Source organism: Conger conger, unplaced genomic scaffold (assembly GCF_963514075.1).
Source record: "Conger conger unplaced genomic scaffold, fConCon1.1 SCAFFOLD_37, whole genome shotgun sequence".
Classification (NCBI taxonomy): domain Eukaryota; kingdom Metazoa; phylum Chordata; class Actinopteri; order Anguilliformes; family Congridae; genus Conger; species Conger conger.
The window spans coordinates 467,909-485,894 of record NW_026890511.1 but is presented as its reverse complement, the minus strand read 5'-3'; positions in this window follow the sequence as shown (position 1 = coordinate 485,894).

The following is a 17,986-nucleotide window of genomic DNA, read 5'->3' as shown; positions in this document are numbered from 1 at the left end:
ACATTCACTCCACTCTGCCTGGGCACATTCACTCCACTCAGCCTGGGCACATTCACTCCACTCAGCCTGGGCACTTCCAGTCCCACTCTACTGGGAACCTGCACTCCACTCAGCCTGGGCACCTCCACTCCACTCCACTCAGCCTGGGTACATTCACTCCACTCAGCCTTGGCACTTCCAGTCCCACTCTGCCAGGGAACCCCAACTCCACTCAGCCTGGGCACCTCCACTCCACTCAGCCTGGGCAGTTTCACTGCACTCAGCCTGGGCACTTCCAATCCCACTCTTCCAGGGAACCTGCACTCCACTCAGCCTGGGCACCTCCACTCCATTCAGCCTGGGCACATTCACTCCACTCAGCCTGGGTACATTCACTCCACTCAGCCTTGGCACTTCCAGTCCCACTCTGCCAGGGAACCCACACTCCACTCAGCCTGGGCACCTCCACTCCACTCAGCCTGGGCACATTCACTCCACTCAGCCTGGGCACTTCCAATCCCACTCTGCCTGGGAACCTGCACTCCACTCAGCCTGGGCACCTCCACTCCACTCAGCCTGGGCACATTCACTCCACTCTGCCTGGGCACATTCACTCCACTCAGCCTGGGCACATTCACTCCACTCAGCCTGGGCACTTCCAGTCCCACTCTACTGGGAACCTGCACTCCACTCAGCCTGGGCACCTCCACTCCACTCAGCCTGGGTACATTCACTCCACTCAGCCTTGGCACTTCCAGTGCCACTCTGCCAGGGAACCCCAACTCCACTCAGCCTGGGCACCTCCACTCCACTCAGCCTGGGCACATTCACTGCACTCAGCCTGGGCACTTCCAATCCCACTCTGCCAGGGAACCTGCACTCCACTCAGCCTGGGCACCTCCACTCCATTCAGCCTGGGCACATTCACTCCACTCAGCCTGGGGACTTTCAGTCCCACTCTGCCTGGGAACCTGCACTCCACTCGGCCTGGGCACCTCCACTCCACTCAGCCTGGGCACATTCACTCCACTGAGCCTTGGCACTTCCAGTCCCACTCTGCCAGGGAACCCCAACTCCACTCAGCCTGGGCACCTCCACTCCACTCAGCCTGGGCACATTCACTCCACTCTGTCTAGGCACATTGACTCCCATTCAGCCTGGGAACATTCACTCCACTCAGCCTGGGCACATTCACTCCACTCAGCCTGGGCACTTCCAGTCCCACTCTGCCGGGGAACCTGAACTCCACTCAGCCTGGGCACCTCCACTCCACTCAGCCTGGGCACATTCACTCCACTCTGCCTGGGCACATTCACTCCACTCAGCCAGGGCACATTCACTCCACTCAGCCAGGGCACTTCCAGTCCCTCTCTGCCTGGGAACCCCAACTCCACTCAGCCTGGGCACCTCCACTCCACTCAGCCTGGGCACATTCACTCCACTCTGTCTAGGCACATTGACTCCCATTCAGCCTGGGATCATTCACTCCACTCAGCCTGGGCACATTCACTCCACTCAGCCTGGGCACTTCCAGTCCCACTCTACTGGGAACCTGCACTCCACTCAGCCTGGGCACATTCACTCCACTCAGCCTGGGCACATTCACTCCACTCAGCCTTGGCACTTCTAGTCCCACTCTGCCAGGGAACCCCAACTCCACTCAGCCTGGGCACTTCCACTCCACTCAGCCTGGGCACATTCACTCCACTCAGCCTGGGCACTTCCAGTCCCACTCTGCCTGGGAACCTGCACTCCACTCAGCCTGGGCACCTCCAATCCACTCAGCCTGGGCACATTCTCTCCAGTCAGCCTGGGCACATTCACTCCACTCAGCCTGGGCACATTCACTCCACTCAGCCTGGGCACATTCACTCCACTCAGCCAGGGCACATTCACTCCACTCAGCCTGGGCACTTCCAGTCCCACTCTGCCTGGGAACCTGCACTCCACTCAGCCTGGGCACATTCACTCCACTCAGCCTGGGCACATTCACTCCACTCAGCCTGGGCACTTCTAGTCCCACTCTGCTGGGAACCTGCACTCCACTCAGCCTGGGAACCTCCACTCCACGCAGCCTGGGCACATTCACTCCACTCAGCCAGGGCACTTCCAGTCCCTCTCTGCCTGGGAACCCCAACTCCACTCAGCCTGGGCACCTCCACTCCACTCAGCCTGGGCACATTCACTCCACTCTGTCTAGGCACATTGACTCCCATTCAGCCTGGGCACATTCACTCCACTCCGCCTGGGCACTTCCAGTCCCACTCTGCGTGGGAACCTGCACTCCACTCGGCCTGGGCACCTCCACTCCACTCAGCCTGGGCACATTCACTCCACTCAGCCTGGGCACTTCCAATCCCACTCTGCCTGGGAACCTGCACTCCACTCAGCCTGGGCACCTCCACTCCACTCAGCCTGGGCACATTCACTCCACTCTGCCTGGGCACATTCACTCCACTCAGCCTGGGCACATTCACTCCACTCAGCCTGGGCACTTCCAGTCCCACTCTACTGGGAACCTGCACTCCACTCAGCCTGGGCACCTCCACTCCACTCAGCCTGGGTACATTCACTCCACTCAGCCTTGGCACTTCCAGTCCCACTCTGCCAGGGAACCCCAACTCCACTCAGCCTGGGCACCTCCACTCCACTCAGCCTGGGCAGTTTCACTGCACTCAGCCTGGGCACTTCCAATCCCACTCTTCCAGGGAACCTGCACTCCACTCAGCCTGGGCACTTCCACTCCACTCTGCCCAGGAACCTCCACTCCCACTCTGACTGGGAACCTCCGCTACTCCTCTCCACACCCGGCTCTCCACCCGACTCGCGGGGGCCCACTCTTAAGCCCTCCCGCCGCAAGTTATAGGCCCTTTGCCCGGGCGGAAAGTGAACCGCGGAACTGTGTCCCGCCCTCAATTCTCGTCCGATCGGAATGCGGTTTGGACCCGTTCTCCTGGGCGGCCTCGCAGCCCCTCCAGACCCTGCTAGTTAGCTCCAAGGGGCCGCCCCGAGCACGGGGAGGTGTGACACTTGACGCTTTGGCGCAACGGTGCCCGCGCCACGAGCCAAAAAGCGCCCCCCTCTCTCCGCGCCCATTCAAGGCAATGGGGAAACGCACGTTTCGGGCTCCGGCGGCCGAGCACATTCACTCCACTCTGTCTAGGCACATTGACTCCCATTCAGCCTGGGCACATTCACTCCACTCCGCCTGGGCACTTCCAGTCCCACTCTGCCTGGGAACCTGCACTCCACTCGGCCTGGGCACCTCCACTCCACTCAGCCTGGGCACATTCACTCCACTCAGCCTGGGCACTTCCAATCCCACTCTGCCTGGGAACCTGCACTCCACTCAGCCTGGGCACCTCCACTCCACTCAGCCTGGGCACATTCACTCCACTCTGCCTGGGCACATTCACTCCACTCAGCCTGGGCACATTCACTCCACTCAGCCTGGGCACTTCCAGTCCCACTCTACTGGGAACCTGCACTCCACTCAGCCTGGGCACCTCCACTCCACTCAGCCTGGGTACATTCACTCCACTCAGCCTTGGCACTTCCAGTGCCACTCTGCCAGGGAACCCCAACTCCACTCAGCCTGGGCACCTCCACTCCACTCAGCCTGGGCACATTCACTGCACTCAGCCTGGGCACTTCCAATCCCACTCTGCCAGGGAACCTGCACTCCACTCAGCCTGGGCACCTCCACTCCATTCAGCCTGGGCACATTCACTCCACTCAGCCTGGGGACTTTCAGTCCCACTCTGCCTGGGAACCTGCACTCCACTCGGCCTGGGCACCTCCACTCCACTCAGCCTGGGCACATTCACTCCACTGAGCCTTGGCACTTCCAGTCCCACTCTGCCAGGGAACCCCAACTCCACTCAGCCTGGGCACCTCCACTCCACTCAGCCTGGGCACATTCACTCCACTCTGTCTAGGCACATTGACTCCCATTCAGCCTGGGAACATTCACTCCACTCAGCCTGGGCACATTCACTCCACTCAGCCTGGGCACTTCCAGTCCCACTCTGCCGGGGAACCTGAACTCCACTCAGCCTGGGCACCTCCACTCCACTCAGCCTGGGCACATTCACTCCACTCTGCCTGGGCACATTCACTCCACTCAGCCAGGGCACATTCACTCCACTCAGCCTGGGCACTTCCAGTCCCACTCTGCCCAGGAACCTCCACTCCCACTCTGACTGGGAACCTCCGCTACTCCTCTCCACACCCGGCTCTCCACCCGACTCGCGGGGGCCCACTCTTAAGCCCTCTCGCCGCAAGTTATAGGCCCTTTGCCCGGGCGGAAAGTGAACCGCGGAACTGTGTCCCGCCCTCAATTCTCGTCCGATCGGAACGCGGTTTGGACCCGTTCTCCTGGGCGGCCTCGCAGCCCCTCCAGACCCAGCCAGTTAGCTCCAAGGGGCCGCCCCGAGCACGGGGAGGGGTGACACTTGACGCTTTGGCGCAACGGTGCCCGCGCCACGAGCCAAAAAGCGCCCCCCTCTCTCCGCGCCCATTCAAGGCAATGGGGAAACGCACGTTTCGGGCTCCGGCGGCTGGGCACATTCACTCCACTCTGTCTAGGCACATTGACTCCCATTCAGCCTGGGCACATTCACTCCACTCAGCCTGGGCACATTCACTCCACTCAGCCAGGGCACATTCACTCCACTCAGCCAGGGCACTTCCAGTCCCTCTCTGCCTGGGAACCCCAACTCCACTCAGCCTGGGCACCTCCACTCCACTCAGCCTGGGCACATTCACTCCACTCTGTCTAGGCACATTGACTCCCATTCAGCCTGGGATCATTCACTCCACTCAGCCTGGGCACATTCACTCCACTCAGCCTGGGCACTTCCAGTCCCACTCTACTGGGAACCTGCACTCCACTCAGCCTGGGCACATTCACTCCACTCAGCCTGGGCACATTCACTCCACTCAGCCTTGGCACTTCTAGTCCCACTCTGCCAGGGAACCCCAACTCCACTCAGCCAGGGCACTTCCACTCCACTCAGCCTGGGCACATTCACTCCACTCAGCCTGGGCACTTCCAGTCCCACTCTGCCTGGGAACCTGCACTCCACTCAGCCTGGGCACCTCCAATCCACTCAGCCTGGGCACATTCTCTCCAGTCAGCCTGGGCACATTCACTCCACTCAGCCTGGGCACATTCACTCCACTCAGCCTGGGCACATTCACTCCACTCAGCCAGGGCACATTCACTCCACTCAGCCTGGGCACTTCCAGTCCCACTCTGCCTGGGAACCTGCACTCCACTCAGCCTGGGCACATTCACTCCACTCAGCCTGGGCACATTCACTCCACTCAGCCTGGGCACTTCTAGTCCCACTCTGCTGGGAACCTGCACTCCACTCAGCCTGGGAACCTCCACTCCACGCAGCCTAGGCACATTCACTCCACTCAGCCAGGGCACTTCCAGTCCCTCTCTGCCTGGGAACCCCAACTCCACTCAGCCTGGGCACCTCCACTCCACTCAGCCTGGGCACATTCACTCCACTCTGTCTAGGCACATTGACTCCCATTCAGCCTGGGCACATTCACTCCACTCCGCCTGGGCACTTCCAGTCCCACTCTGCGTGGGAACCTGCACTCCACTCGGCCTGGGCACCTCCACTCCACTCAGCCTGGGCACATTCACTCCACTCAGCCTGGGCACTTCCAATCCCACTCTGCCTGGGAACCTGCACTCCACTCAGCCTGGGCACCTCCACTCCACTCAGCCTGGGCACATTCACTCCACTCTGCCTGGGCACATTCACTCCACTCAGCCTGGGCACATTCACTCCACTCAGCCTGGGCACTTCCAGTCCCACTCTACTGGGAACCTGCACTCCACTCAGCCTGGGCACCTCCACTCCACTCAGCCTGGGTACATTCACTCCACTCAGCCTTGGCACTTCCAGTCCCACTCTGCCAGGGAACCCCAACTCCACTCAGCCTGGGCACCTCCACTCCACTCAGCCTGGGCAGTTTCACTGCACTCAGCCTGGGCACTTCCAATCCCACTCTTCCAGGGAACCTGCACTCCACTCAGCCTGGGCACTTCCACTCCACTCTGCCCAGGAACCTCCACTCCCACTCTGACTGGGAACCTCCGCTACTCCTCTCCACACCCGGCTCTCCACCCGACTCGCGGGGGCCCACTCTTAAGCCCTCCCGCCGCAAGTTATAGGCCCTTTGCCCGGGCGGAAAGTGAACCGCGGAACTGTGTCCCGCCCTCAATTCTCGTCCGATCGGAATGCGGTTTGGACCCGTTCTCCTGGGCGGCCTCGCAGCCCCTCCAGACCCTGCTAGTTAGCTCCAAGGGGCCGCCCCGAGCACGGGGAGGTGTGACACTTGACGCTTTGGCGCAACGGTGCCCGCGCCACGAGCCAAAAAGCGCCCCCCTCTCTCCGCGCCCATTCAAGGCAATGGGGAAACGCACGTTTCGGGCTCCGGCGGCCGGGCACATTCACTCCACTCTGTCTAGGCACATTGACTCCCATTCAGCCTGGGCACATTCACTCCACTCCGCCTGGGCACTTCCAGTCCCACTCTGCCTGGGAACCTGCACTCCACTCGGCCTGGGCACCTCCACTCCACTCAGCCTGGGCACATTCACTCCACTCAGCCTGTGCACTTCCAATCCCACTCTGCCTGGGAACCTGCACTCCACTCAGCCTGGGCACCTCCACTCAGCCTGGGCACCTCCACTCCATTCAGCCGGGGCACATTCACTCCACTCAGCCTGGGCACTTTCAGTCACACTCTGCCTGGGAACCTGCACTCCACTCGGCCTGGGCATCTCCACTCCACTCAGCCTGGGCACATTCACTCCACTCAGCCTTGGCACTTCTAGTCCCACTCTGCCAGGGAACCCCAACTCCACTCAGCCTGGGCACTTCCACTCCACTCAGCCTGGGCACATTCACTCCACTCAGCCTGGGCACTTCCAGTCCCACTCTGCCTGGGAACCTGCACTCCACTCAGCCTGGGCACCTCCAATCCACTCAGCCTGGGCACATTCTCTCCAGTCAGCCTGGGCACATTCACTCCACTCAGCCTGGGCACATTCACTCCACTCAGCCTGGGCACATTCACTCCACTCAGCCAGGGCACATTCACTCCACTCAGCCTGGGCACTTCCAGTCCCACTCTGCCTGGGAACCTGCACTCCACTCAGCCTGGGCACATTCACTCCACTCAGCCTGGGCACATTCACTCCACTCAGCCTGGGCACTTCTAGTCCCACTCTGCTGGGAACCTGCACTCCACTCAGCCTGGGAACCTCCACTCCACGCAGCCTGGGCACATTCACTCCACTCAGCCAGGGCACTTCCAGTCCCTCTCTGCCTGGGAACCCCAACTCCACTCAGCCTGGGCACCTCCACTCCACTCAGCCTGGGCACATTCACTCCACTCTGTCTAGGCACATTGACTCCCATTCAGCCTGGGCACATTCACTCCACTCCGCCTGGGCACTTCCAGTCCCACTCTGCGTGGGAACCTGCACTCCACTCGGCCTGGGCACCTCCAATCCACTCAGCCTGGGCACATTCTCTCCACTCAGCCTGGGCACATTCACTCCACTCAGCCTGGGCACATTCACTCCACTCAGCCTGGGCACATTCACTCCACTCAGCCAGGGCACATTCACTCCACTCAGCCTGGGCACTTCCAGTCCCACTCTGCCAGGGAACCCCAACTCCACTCAGCCTGGGCACCTCCACTCCACTCAGCCTGGGCACATTCACTCCACTCAGCCTGGGCACTTCCAATTCCACTCTGCCTGGGAACCTGCACTCCACTCAGCCTGGGCACCACCACTCCACTCAGCCTGGGTACTTCCAATCCCACTCTGCTGGGAACCTGCACTCCACTCAGCCTTGGAACCTCCACTCCACGCAGCCTGGGCACATTCACTCCACTCAGCCAGGGCACTTCCAGTCCCTCTCTGCCTGGGAACCCCAACTCCACTCAGCCTGGGCACCTCCACTCCACTCAGCCTGGGCACATTCACTCCACTCTGTCTAGGCACATTGACTCCCATTCAGCCTGGGAACATTCACTCCACTCAGCCTGGGCACATTCACTCCACTCAGCCTGGGCACTTCCATTCCCACTCTGCCCAGGAACCTCCACTCCCACTCTGACTGGGAACCTCCGCTACTCCTCTCCACACCCGGCTCTCCACCCGACTCGCGGGGGCCCACTCTTAAGCCCTCCCGCCGCAAGTTATAGGCTCTTTGCCCGGGCGGAAAGTGAACCGCGGAACTGTGTCCCGCCCTCAATTCTCGTCCGATCGGAACGCGGTTTGGACCAGTTCTCCTGGGCGGCCTCGCAGCCCCTCCAGACCCAGCCAGTTAGCTCCAAGGGGCCGCCCCGAGCACGGGGAGATTTGACACTTGACGCTTTGGCGCAACGGTGCCCGCGCCACGAGCCAAAAAGCGCCCCCCTCTCTCCGCGCCCATTCAAGGCAATGGGGAAACGCACGTTTCGGGCTCCGGCGGCCGGGCACATTCACTCCACTCTGTCTAGGCACATTGACTCCCATTCAGCCTGGGCACATTCACTCCACTCCGCCTCGGCACTTCCAGTCCCACTCTGCCTGGGAACCAGCACTCCACTCGGCCTGGGCACCTCCACTCCACTCAGCCTGGGCACATTCACTCCACTCAGCCTGGGCACTTCCAATCCCACTCTGCCTGGGAACCTGCACTCCTCTCCGCCTGGGCACCTGCACTCCACTCAGCCTGGGTACATTAATCCACTCAGCCTGGGCACCTCCAATCCCACTCTGCCTGGGAACCAGCACTCCACTCAGCCTGGGCACCTCCACTCCACTCAGCCTGGGCACATTCACTCCACTCCGCCTCGGCACTTCCAGTCCCACTCTGCCTGGGAACCTGCACTCCACTCGGCCTGGGCACCTCCACTCCACTCAGCCTGGGCACATTCACTCCACTCAGCCTGGGCACTTCCAATCCCACTCTGCCTGGGAACCTGCACTCCTCTCAGCCTGGGCACCTGCACTCCACTCAGCCTGGGTACATTAATCCACTCAGCCTGGGCTCTTCCAATCCCACTCTGCCTGGGAACCAGCACTCCACTCAGCCTGGGCACCTGCACTCCACTCAGCCTGGGCACTTTCACTCCACTCAGCGTTGGCACTTCCAGTCCCACTCTGCCAGGGAACCCCAACTCCACTCAGCCTGGGCACCTCCACTCCACTCAGCCTGGGCACATTCATTCCACTCACCGTTGGCACTTCCAGTCCCACTCTGCCAGGGAACCCCAACTCCATTCAGCCTGGGCACCTCCACTCCACTCAGCCTAGGCACATTCACTCCACTCAGCCTGGGCACTTCCAATCCCACTCTGCCTGGGAACCTGCACTCCACTCAGCCTGGGCACCTCCACTCCATTCAGCCTGGGCACATTCACTCCACTCAGCCTGGGCACTTCCAGTCCCACTCTGCCTGGGAACCTGCACTCCACTCAGCCTGGGCACCTCCACTCCACTCAGCCTGGGCACATTCACTCCACTCTGCCTGGGCACATTCACTCCACTCAGCCTGGGCACATTCACTCCACTCAGCCTGGGCACTTCCAGTCCCACTCTGCTGGGAACCTGCACTCCACTCAGCCTGGGAACCTCCACTCCACGCAGCCTGGGCACATTCACTCCACTCAGCCAGGGCACTTCCAGTCCCTCGCTGCCTGGGAACCCCAACTCCACTCAGCCTGGGCACCTCCACTCCACTCAGCCTGGGCACATTCACTCCACTCTGTCTAGGCACATTGACTCCCATTCAGCCTGGGATCATTCACTCCACTCAGCCTGGGCACATTCACTCCACTCAGCCTGGGAACTTCCAGTCCACTCAGCCTGGGTACTTCCAATCCCACTCTGCTGGGAACCTGCACTCCACTCAGCCTGGGAACCTCCACTCCACGCAGCCTGGGCACATTCACTCCACTCAGCCAGGGCACTTCCAGTACCTCTCTGCCTGGGAACCCCAACTCCACTCAGCCTGGGCACCTCCACTCCACTCAGCCTGGGCACATTCACTCCACTCTGTCTAGGCACATTGATTCCCATTCAGCCTGGGAACATTCACTCCACTCAGCCTGGGCACATTCACTCCACTCAGCCTGGGCACTTCCAGTCCCACTCTGCCTGGGAACCTGCACTCCACTCAGCCTGGGCACCTCCAATCCACTCAGCCTGGGCACATTCTCCACAGTCAGCCTGGGCACATTCACTCCACTCAGCCTGGGCACATTCACTCCACTCAGCCTGGGCACATTCACTCCACTCAGCCAGGGCACATTCACTCCACTCAGCCTGGGCACTTCCAGTCCCACTCTGCCCAGGAACCTCCACTCCCACTCTGACTTGGAACCTCCGCTACTCCTCTCCACACCCGGCTCTCCACCCGACTCGCGGGGGCCCACTCTTAAGCCCTCCCGCCGCAAGTTATAGGCCCTTTGCCCGGGCGGAAAGTGAACCGCGGAACTGTGTCCCGCCCTCAATTCTCGTCCGATCGGAACGCGGTTTGGACCCGTTCTCCTGGGCGGCCTCGCAGCCCCTCCAGACCCAGCCAGTTAGCTCCAAGGGGCCGCCCCGAGCACGGGGAGGTTTGACACTTGACGCTTTGGCGCAACGGTGCCCGCGCCACGAGCCAAAAAGCGCCCCCCTCTCTCCGCGCCCATTCAAGGCAATGGGGAAACGCACGTTTCGGGCTCCGGCGGCCGGGCACATTCACTCCACTCTGTCTAGGCACATTGACTCCCATTCAGCCTGGGCACATTCACTCCACTCCGCCTGGGCACTTCCAGTCCCACTCTGCCTGGGAACCTGCACTCCACTCGGCCTGGGCACCTCCACTCCAGTCAGCCTGGGCACATTCACTCCACTCAGCCTGGGCACTTCCAATCCCACTCTGCCAGGGAACCTGCACTCCACTCAGCCTGGGCACATGCAATCCACTCAGCCTGGGGACATTCACTCCACTCAGCCTGGGAACTTCCAATCCCACTCTGCCTGGGAACCAGCACTCCACTCAGCCTGGGAACCTCCACTCCACTCAGCCTGGGTACATTCACTCCACTCAGCCTTGGCACTTCCAGTCCCACTCTGCCAGGGAACCCCAACTCCACTCAGCCTGGGCACCTCCACTCCACTCAGCCTGGGCACATTCACTCCACTCAGCCTGGGCACTTCCAATCCCACTCTGCCTGGGAACCTGCACTCCACTCAGCCTGGGCACCACCACTCCACTCTGCCTGGGTACTTCCAATCCCACTCTGCTGGGAACCTGCACTCCACTCAGCCTTGGAACCTCCACTCCACGCAGCCTGGGCACATTCACTCCACTCAGCCAGGGCACTTCCAGTCCCTCTCTGCCTGGGAACCCCAACTCCACTCAGCCTGGGCACCTCCACTCCACTCAGCCTGGGCACATTCACTCCACTCTGTCTAGGCACATTGACTCCCATTCAGCCTGGGAACATTCACTCCACTCAGCCTGGGCACATTCACTCCACTCAGCCTGGGCACTTCCAGTCCCACTCTGCCTGGGAACCTGCACTCCACTCAGCCTGGGCACCTCCAATCCACTCAGCCTGGGCACATTCTCTCCAGTCAGCCTGGGCACATTCACTCCACTCAGCCTGGGCACATTCACTCCACTCAGCCTGGGTACTTCCAATCCCACTCTGCCTGGGTGCCTGCACTCCACTCAGCCTGGGCACCTCCACTCCACTCAGCCTGGCCACATTCACTCCACTCAGCCTGGGCACATTCACTCCACTCAGCCTGGGGACTTCCAATCCCACTCTGCCAGGGAACCCCAACTCCACTCAGCCTGGGCACCTCCACTCCACTCAGCCTGGGCACATTCACTCCACTCAGCCTGGGCACTTCCAATCCCACTCTGCCTGGGTGCCTGCACTCCACTCAGCCTGGGCACCTCCACTCCACTCAGCCTGGCCACATTCACTCCACTCAGCCAGGGCACATTCACTCCACTCAGCCTGGGCACTTCCAGTCCCACTCTGCCCAGGAACCTCCACTCCCACTCTGACTGGGAATCTCCGCTACTCCTCTCCACACCCGGCTCTCCACCCGATTCGCGGGGGCCCACTCTTAAGCCCTCCCGCCGCAAGTTATAGGCCCTTTGCCCGGGCGGAAAGTGAACCGCGGAACTGTGTCCCGCCCTCAATTCTCCTCCGATCGGAACGCGGTTTGGACCCGTTCTCCTGGGCGGCCTCGCAGCCCCTCCAGACCCAGCCAGTTAGCTCCAAGGGGCCGCCCCGAGCACGGGGAGGTGTGACACTTGACGCTTTGGCGCAACGGTGCCCGCGCCACGAGCCAAAAAGCGCCCCCCTCTCTCCGCGCCCATTCAAGGCAATGGGGAAACGCACGTTTCGGGCTCCGGCGGCCGGGCACATTCACTCCACTCGGTCTAGGCACATTGACTCCCATTCAGCCTGGGCACATTCACTCCACTCCGCCTGGGCACTTCCAGTCCCACTCTGCCTGGGAACCTGCACTCCACTCGGCCTGGGCAACTCCACTCCACTCAGCCTGGGCACATTCACTCCACTCATCCTGGGCACTTCCAATCCCACTCTGCCTGGGAACCTGCACTCCACTCAGCCTGGGCACCTGCACTCCACTCAGCCTGGGTACATTACTCCACTCAGCCTGGGCACTTCCAATCCCACTCTGCCTGGGAACCTGCACTCCACTCAGCCTGGGCACCTCCACTCCACTCAGCCGGGGGCACATTCACTCCACTCAGCGTTGGCACTTCCAGTCCCACTCTGCCAGGGAACCCCAACTCCACTCAGCCTGGGCACCTCCACTCCACTCAGCCTAGGCACATTCACTCCACTCACCGTTGGCACTTCCAGTCCCACTCTGCCAGGGAACCCCAACTCTACTCAGCCTTGGCACCTCCACTCCACTCAGCCTGGGCACATTCACTCCACTCAGCCTGGGCACTTCCAATCCCACTCTGCCTGGGAACCTGCACTCCACTCAGCCTGGGCCCCTCCACTCCACTCAGCCTGGGTACATTTACTCCACTCAGCATGGGCACTTCCAATCCCACTCTGCCTGGGAACCTGCACTCCACTCAGCCTGGGCACCTCCACTCAGCCTGGGCACCTCCACTCCATTCAGCCTGGGCACATTCACTCCACTCAGCCTGGGCACTTCCAATCCCACTCTGCCCAGGAACCTCCACTCCCACTCTGACTGGGAATCTCCGCTACTCCTCTCCACACCCGGCTCTCCACCCGACTCGCGGGGGCCCACTCTTAAGCCCTCCCGCCGCAAGTTATAGGCCCTTTGCCCGGGCGGAAAGTGAACCGCGGAACTGTGTCCCGCCCTCAATTCTCGTCCGATCGGAACGCGGTTTGGACCCGTTCTCCTGGGCGGCCTCGCAGCCCCTCCAGACCCAGCCAGTTAGCTCCAAGGGGCCGCCCCGAGCACGGGGAGGTGTGACACTTGACGCTTTGGCGCAACGGTGCCCGCGCCACGAGCCAAAAAGCGCCCCCCTCTCTCCGCGCCCATTCAAGGCAATGGGGAAACGCACGTTTCGGGCTCCGGCGGCCGGGCACATTCACTCCACTCTGTCTAGGCACATTGACTCCCATTCAGCCTGGGCACATTCACTCCACTCCGCCTGGGCACTTCCAGTCCCACTCTGCCTGGGAACCTGCACTCCACTCGGCCTGGGCACCTCCACTCCAGTCAGCCTGGGCACATTCACTCCACTCAGCCTGGGCACTTCCAATCCCACTCTGCCAGGGAACCTGCACTCCACTCAGCCTGGGTACCTCCACTCCACTCAGCCTGGGGACATTCACTCCACTCAGCCTTGGCACTTCCAGTCCCACTCTGCCAGGGAACCCCAACTCCACTCAGCCTGGGCACCTCCACTCCACTCAGCCTGGGCACATTCACTCCACTCAGCCTGGGAACTTCCAATCCCACTCTGCCTGGGAACCTGCACTCCACTCAGCCTGGGCACCTCCACTCCACTCAGCCTGGGTACTTCCAATCCCACTCTGCTGGGAACCTGCACTCCACTCAGCCTGGGAACCTCCACTCCACTCAGCCTGGGCACATTCACTCCACTCAGCCTGGGCACATTCACTCCACTCAGCCAGGGCACATTCACTCCACTCCGCCTGGGCACTTCCAGTCCCACTCTGCCTGGGAACCTGCACTCCACTCGGCCTGGGCACCTCCACTCCACTCAGCCTGGGCACATTCACTCCACTCAGCCTGGGCACTTCCAGTCCCACTCTGCCAGGGAACCCCAACTCCACTCAGCCTGGGCACCTCCACTCCACTCAGCCTGGGCACATTCACTCCACTCAGCCTGGGCACTTCCAATCCCACTCTGCCTGGGAACCTGCACTCCACTCAGCCTGGACACCTCCACTCCACTCAGCCTGGGTACATTCACTCCACTCAGCCTGGGCACTTCCAATCCCACTCTGCCTGGGAACCTGCACTCCACTCAGCCAGGGCACCACCACTCCACTCAGCCTGGGCACATTCACTCCTTTCAGCCTTGGCACTTCCAGTCCCACTCTGCCAGGGAACCCCAACTCCACTCAGCCTGGGCACCTCCACTCCACTCAGCCTGGGCACATTCACTCCACTCAGCCTGGGCACTTCCAGTCCCACTCTGCCTGGGAACCTGCACTCCACTCGGCCTGGGCACCTCCACTCCACTCAGCCTGGGCACATTCACTCCACTCAGCCTGGGCACTTCCAATCCCACTCTGCCTGGGTGCCTGCACTCCACTCAGCCTGGGCACCTCCACTCCACTCAGCCTGGCCACATTCACTCCACTCAGCCAGGGCACATTCACTCCACTCAGCCTGGGCACTTCCATTCCCACTCTGCCCAGGAACCTCCACTCCCACTCTGACTGGGAACCTCCGCTACTCCTCTCCACACCCGGCTCTCCACCCGACTCGCGGGGGCCCACTCTTAAGCCCTCCCGCCGCAAGTTATAGGCCCTTTGCCCGGGCGGAAAGTGAACCGCGGAACTGTGTCCCGCCCTCAATTCTCGTCCGATCGGAACGCGGTTTGGACCCGTTCTCCTGGGCGGCCTCGCAGCCCCTCCAGACCCAGCCAGTTAGCTCCAAGGGGCCGCCCCGAGCACGGGGAGGGGTGACACTTGACGCTTTGGCGCAACGGTGCCCGCGCCACGAACCAAAAAGCGCCCCCCTCTCTACGCGCCCATTCAAGGCAATGGGGAAACGCACGTTTCGGGCTCCGGCGGCCGGGCACATTCACTCCACTCCGCCTCGGCACTTCCAGTCCCACTCTGCCTGGGAACCTGCACTCCACTCGGCCTGGGCACCTCCACTCCACTCAGCCTGGGCACATTCACTCCACTCAGCCTTGGCACTTCCAGTCCCACTCTGCCAGGGAACCCCAACTCCACTCAGCCTGGGCATCTCCACTCCACTCAGCCTGGGCACATTCACTCCACTCAGCCTCGGCACTTTCAGTCCCACTCTGCCTGGGAACCTGCACTCCACTCAGCCTGGACACCTCCACTCCACTCAGCCTGGGTACATTCACTCCACTCAGCCTGGGCACTTCCAATCCCACTCTGCCTGGGAACCTGCACTCCACTCAGCCTGGGCACCTCCACTCCACTCAGCCTGGTCACATTCACTCCACTCAGCCTTGGCACTTCCAGTCCCACTCTGCCAGGGAACCCCAACTCCACTCAGCCTGGGCACCTCCACTCCACTCAGCCTGGGCACATTCACTCCACTCAGCCTGGGCACTTCCAGTCCCACTCTGACTGGGAACCTTCACTCCACTCGGCCTGGGCACCTCCACTCCACGCAGCCTGGGCACATTCACTCCACTCAGCCAGGGCACTTCCAGTCCCTCTCTGCCTGGGAACCCCAACTCCACTCAGCCTGGGCACCTCCACTCCACTCAGCCTGGGCACATTCACTCCACTCTGTCTAGGCACATTGACTCCCATTCAGCCTGGGATCATTCACTCCACTCAGCCTGGGCACATTCACTCCACTCAGCCTGGGCACTTCCAGTCCCACTCTGCCTGGGAACCTGCACTCCACTCAGCCTGGGCACCTCCAATCCACTCAGCCTGGGCACATTCTCTCCACTCAGCCTGGGCACATTCACTCCACTCAGCCTGGGCACATTCACTCCACTCAGCCAGGGCACATTCACTCCACTCCGCCTGGGCACTTCCAGTCCCACTCTGCCTGGGAACCTGCACTCCACTCGGCCTGGGCACCTCCACTCCACTCAGCCTGGGCACATTCACTCCACTCAGCCTTGGCACTTCCAGTCCCACTCTGCCAGGGAACCCCAACTCCACTCAGCCTGGGCACCTCCACTCCACTCAGCCTGGGCACATTCACTCCACTCAGCCTGGGCACTTCCAATCCCACTCTGCCTGGGAACCTGCACTCCACTCAGCCTGGAAACCTCCACTCCACTCAGCCTGGGTACATTCACTCCACTCAGCCTGGGCACTTCCAATCCCACTCTGCCTGGGAACCTGCACTCCACTCAGCCTGGGCACCTCCACTCCACTCAGCCTGCGCACATTCACTCCACTCAGCCTTGGCACTTCCAGTCCCACTCTGCCAGGGAACCCCAACTCCACTCAGCCTGGGCACCTCCACTCCACTCAGCCTGGGCACATTCACTCCACTCAGCCTGGGCACTTCCAGTCCCACTCTGCCTGGGAACCTGCACTCCACTCGGCCTGGGCACCTCCACTCCACTCAGCCTGGGCACATTCACTCCACTCAGCCTGGGCACTTCCAATCCCACTCTGCCTGGGTGCCTGCACTCCACTCAGCCTGGGCACCTCCACTCCACTCAGCCTGGCCACATTCACTCCACTCAGCCAGGGCACATTCACTCCACTCAGCCTGTGCACTTCCATTCCCACTCTGCCCAGGAACCTCCACTCCCACTCTAACTGGGTACCTCCGCTACTCCTCTCCACACCCGGCTCTCCACCCGACTCGCGGGGGCCCACTCTTAAGCCCTCCCGCCGCAAGTTATAGGCCCTTTGCCCGGGCGAAAAGTGAACCGCGGAACTGTGTCCCGCCCTCAATTCTCGTCCGATCGGAACGCGGTTTGGACCCGTTCTCCTGGGCGGCCTCGCAGCCCCTCCAGACCCAGCTAGTTAGCTCCAAGGGGCCGCCCCGAGCACGGGGAGGTGTGACACTTGACGCTTTGGCGCAACGGTGCCCGCGCCACGAGCCAAAAAGCGCCCCCCTCTCTCCGCGCCCATTCAAGGCAATGGGGAAACGCACGTTTCGGGCTTCGGCGGCCGGGCACATTCACTCCACTCTGTCTAGGCACATTGACTCCGATTCAGCCTGGGCACATTCACTCCACTCCGCCTGGGGACTTCCAGTCCCACTCTGCCTGGGAACCTGCACTCCACTCGGCCTGGGCATCTCCACTCCACTCAGCCTGGGCACATTCACTCCACTCAGCCTGGGCACTTCCAATCCCACTCTGCCTGGGAACCTGCACTCCACTCAGCCTGGGCACCTCCACTCAGCCTGGGCACCTCCACTCCATTCAGCCTGGGCACATTCACTCCACTCAGCCTGGGCACTTTCAGTCACACTCTGCCTGGGAACCTGCACTCCACTCGGCCTGGGCATCTCCACTCCACTCAGCCTGGGCACATTCACTCCACTCAGCCTTGGCACTTCCAGTCCCACTCTGCCAGGGAACCCCAACTCCACTCAGCTTGGGCACCTCCACTCCACTCAGCCTGGGCACATTCACTCCACTCAGCCTGGGCACTTCCAGTCCCACTCTGCCTGGGAACCAGCACTCCACTCGGCCTGGGCACCTCCACTCCACTCAGCCTGGGCACATTCACTCCACTCAGCCTGGGCACTTCCAATCCCACTCTGCCTGGGAACCTGCACTCCACTCAGCCTGGGCCC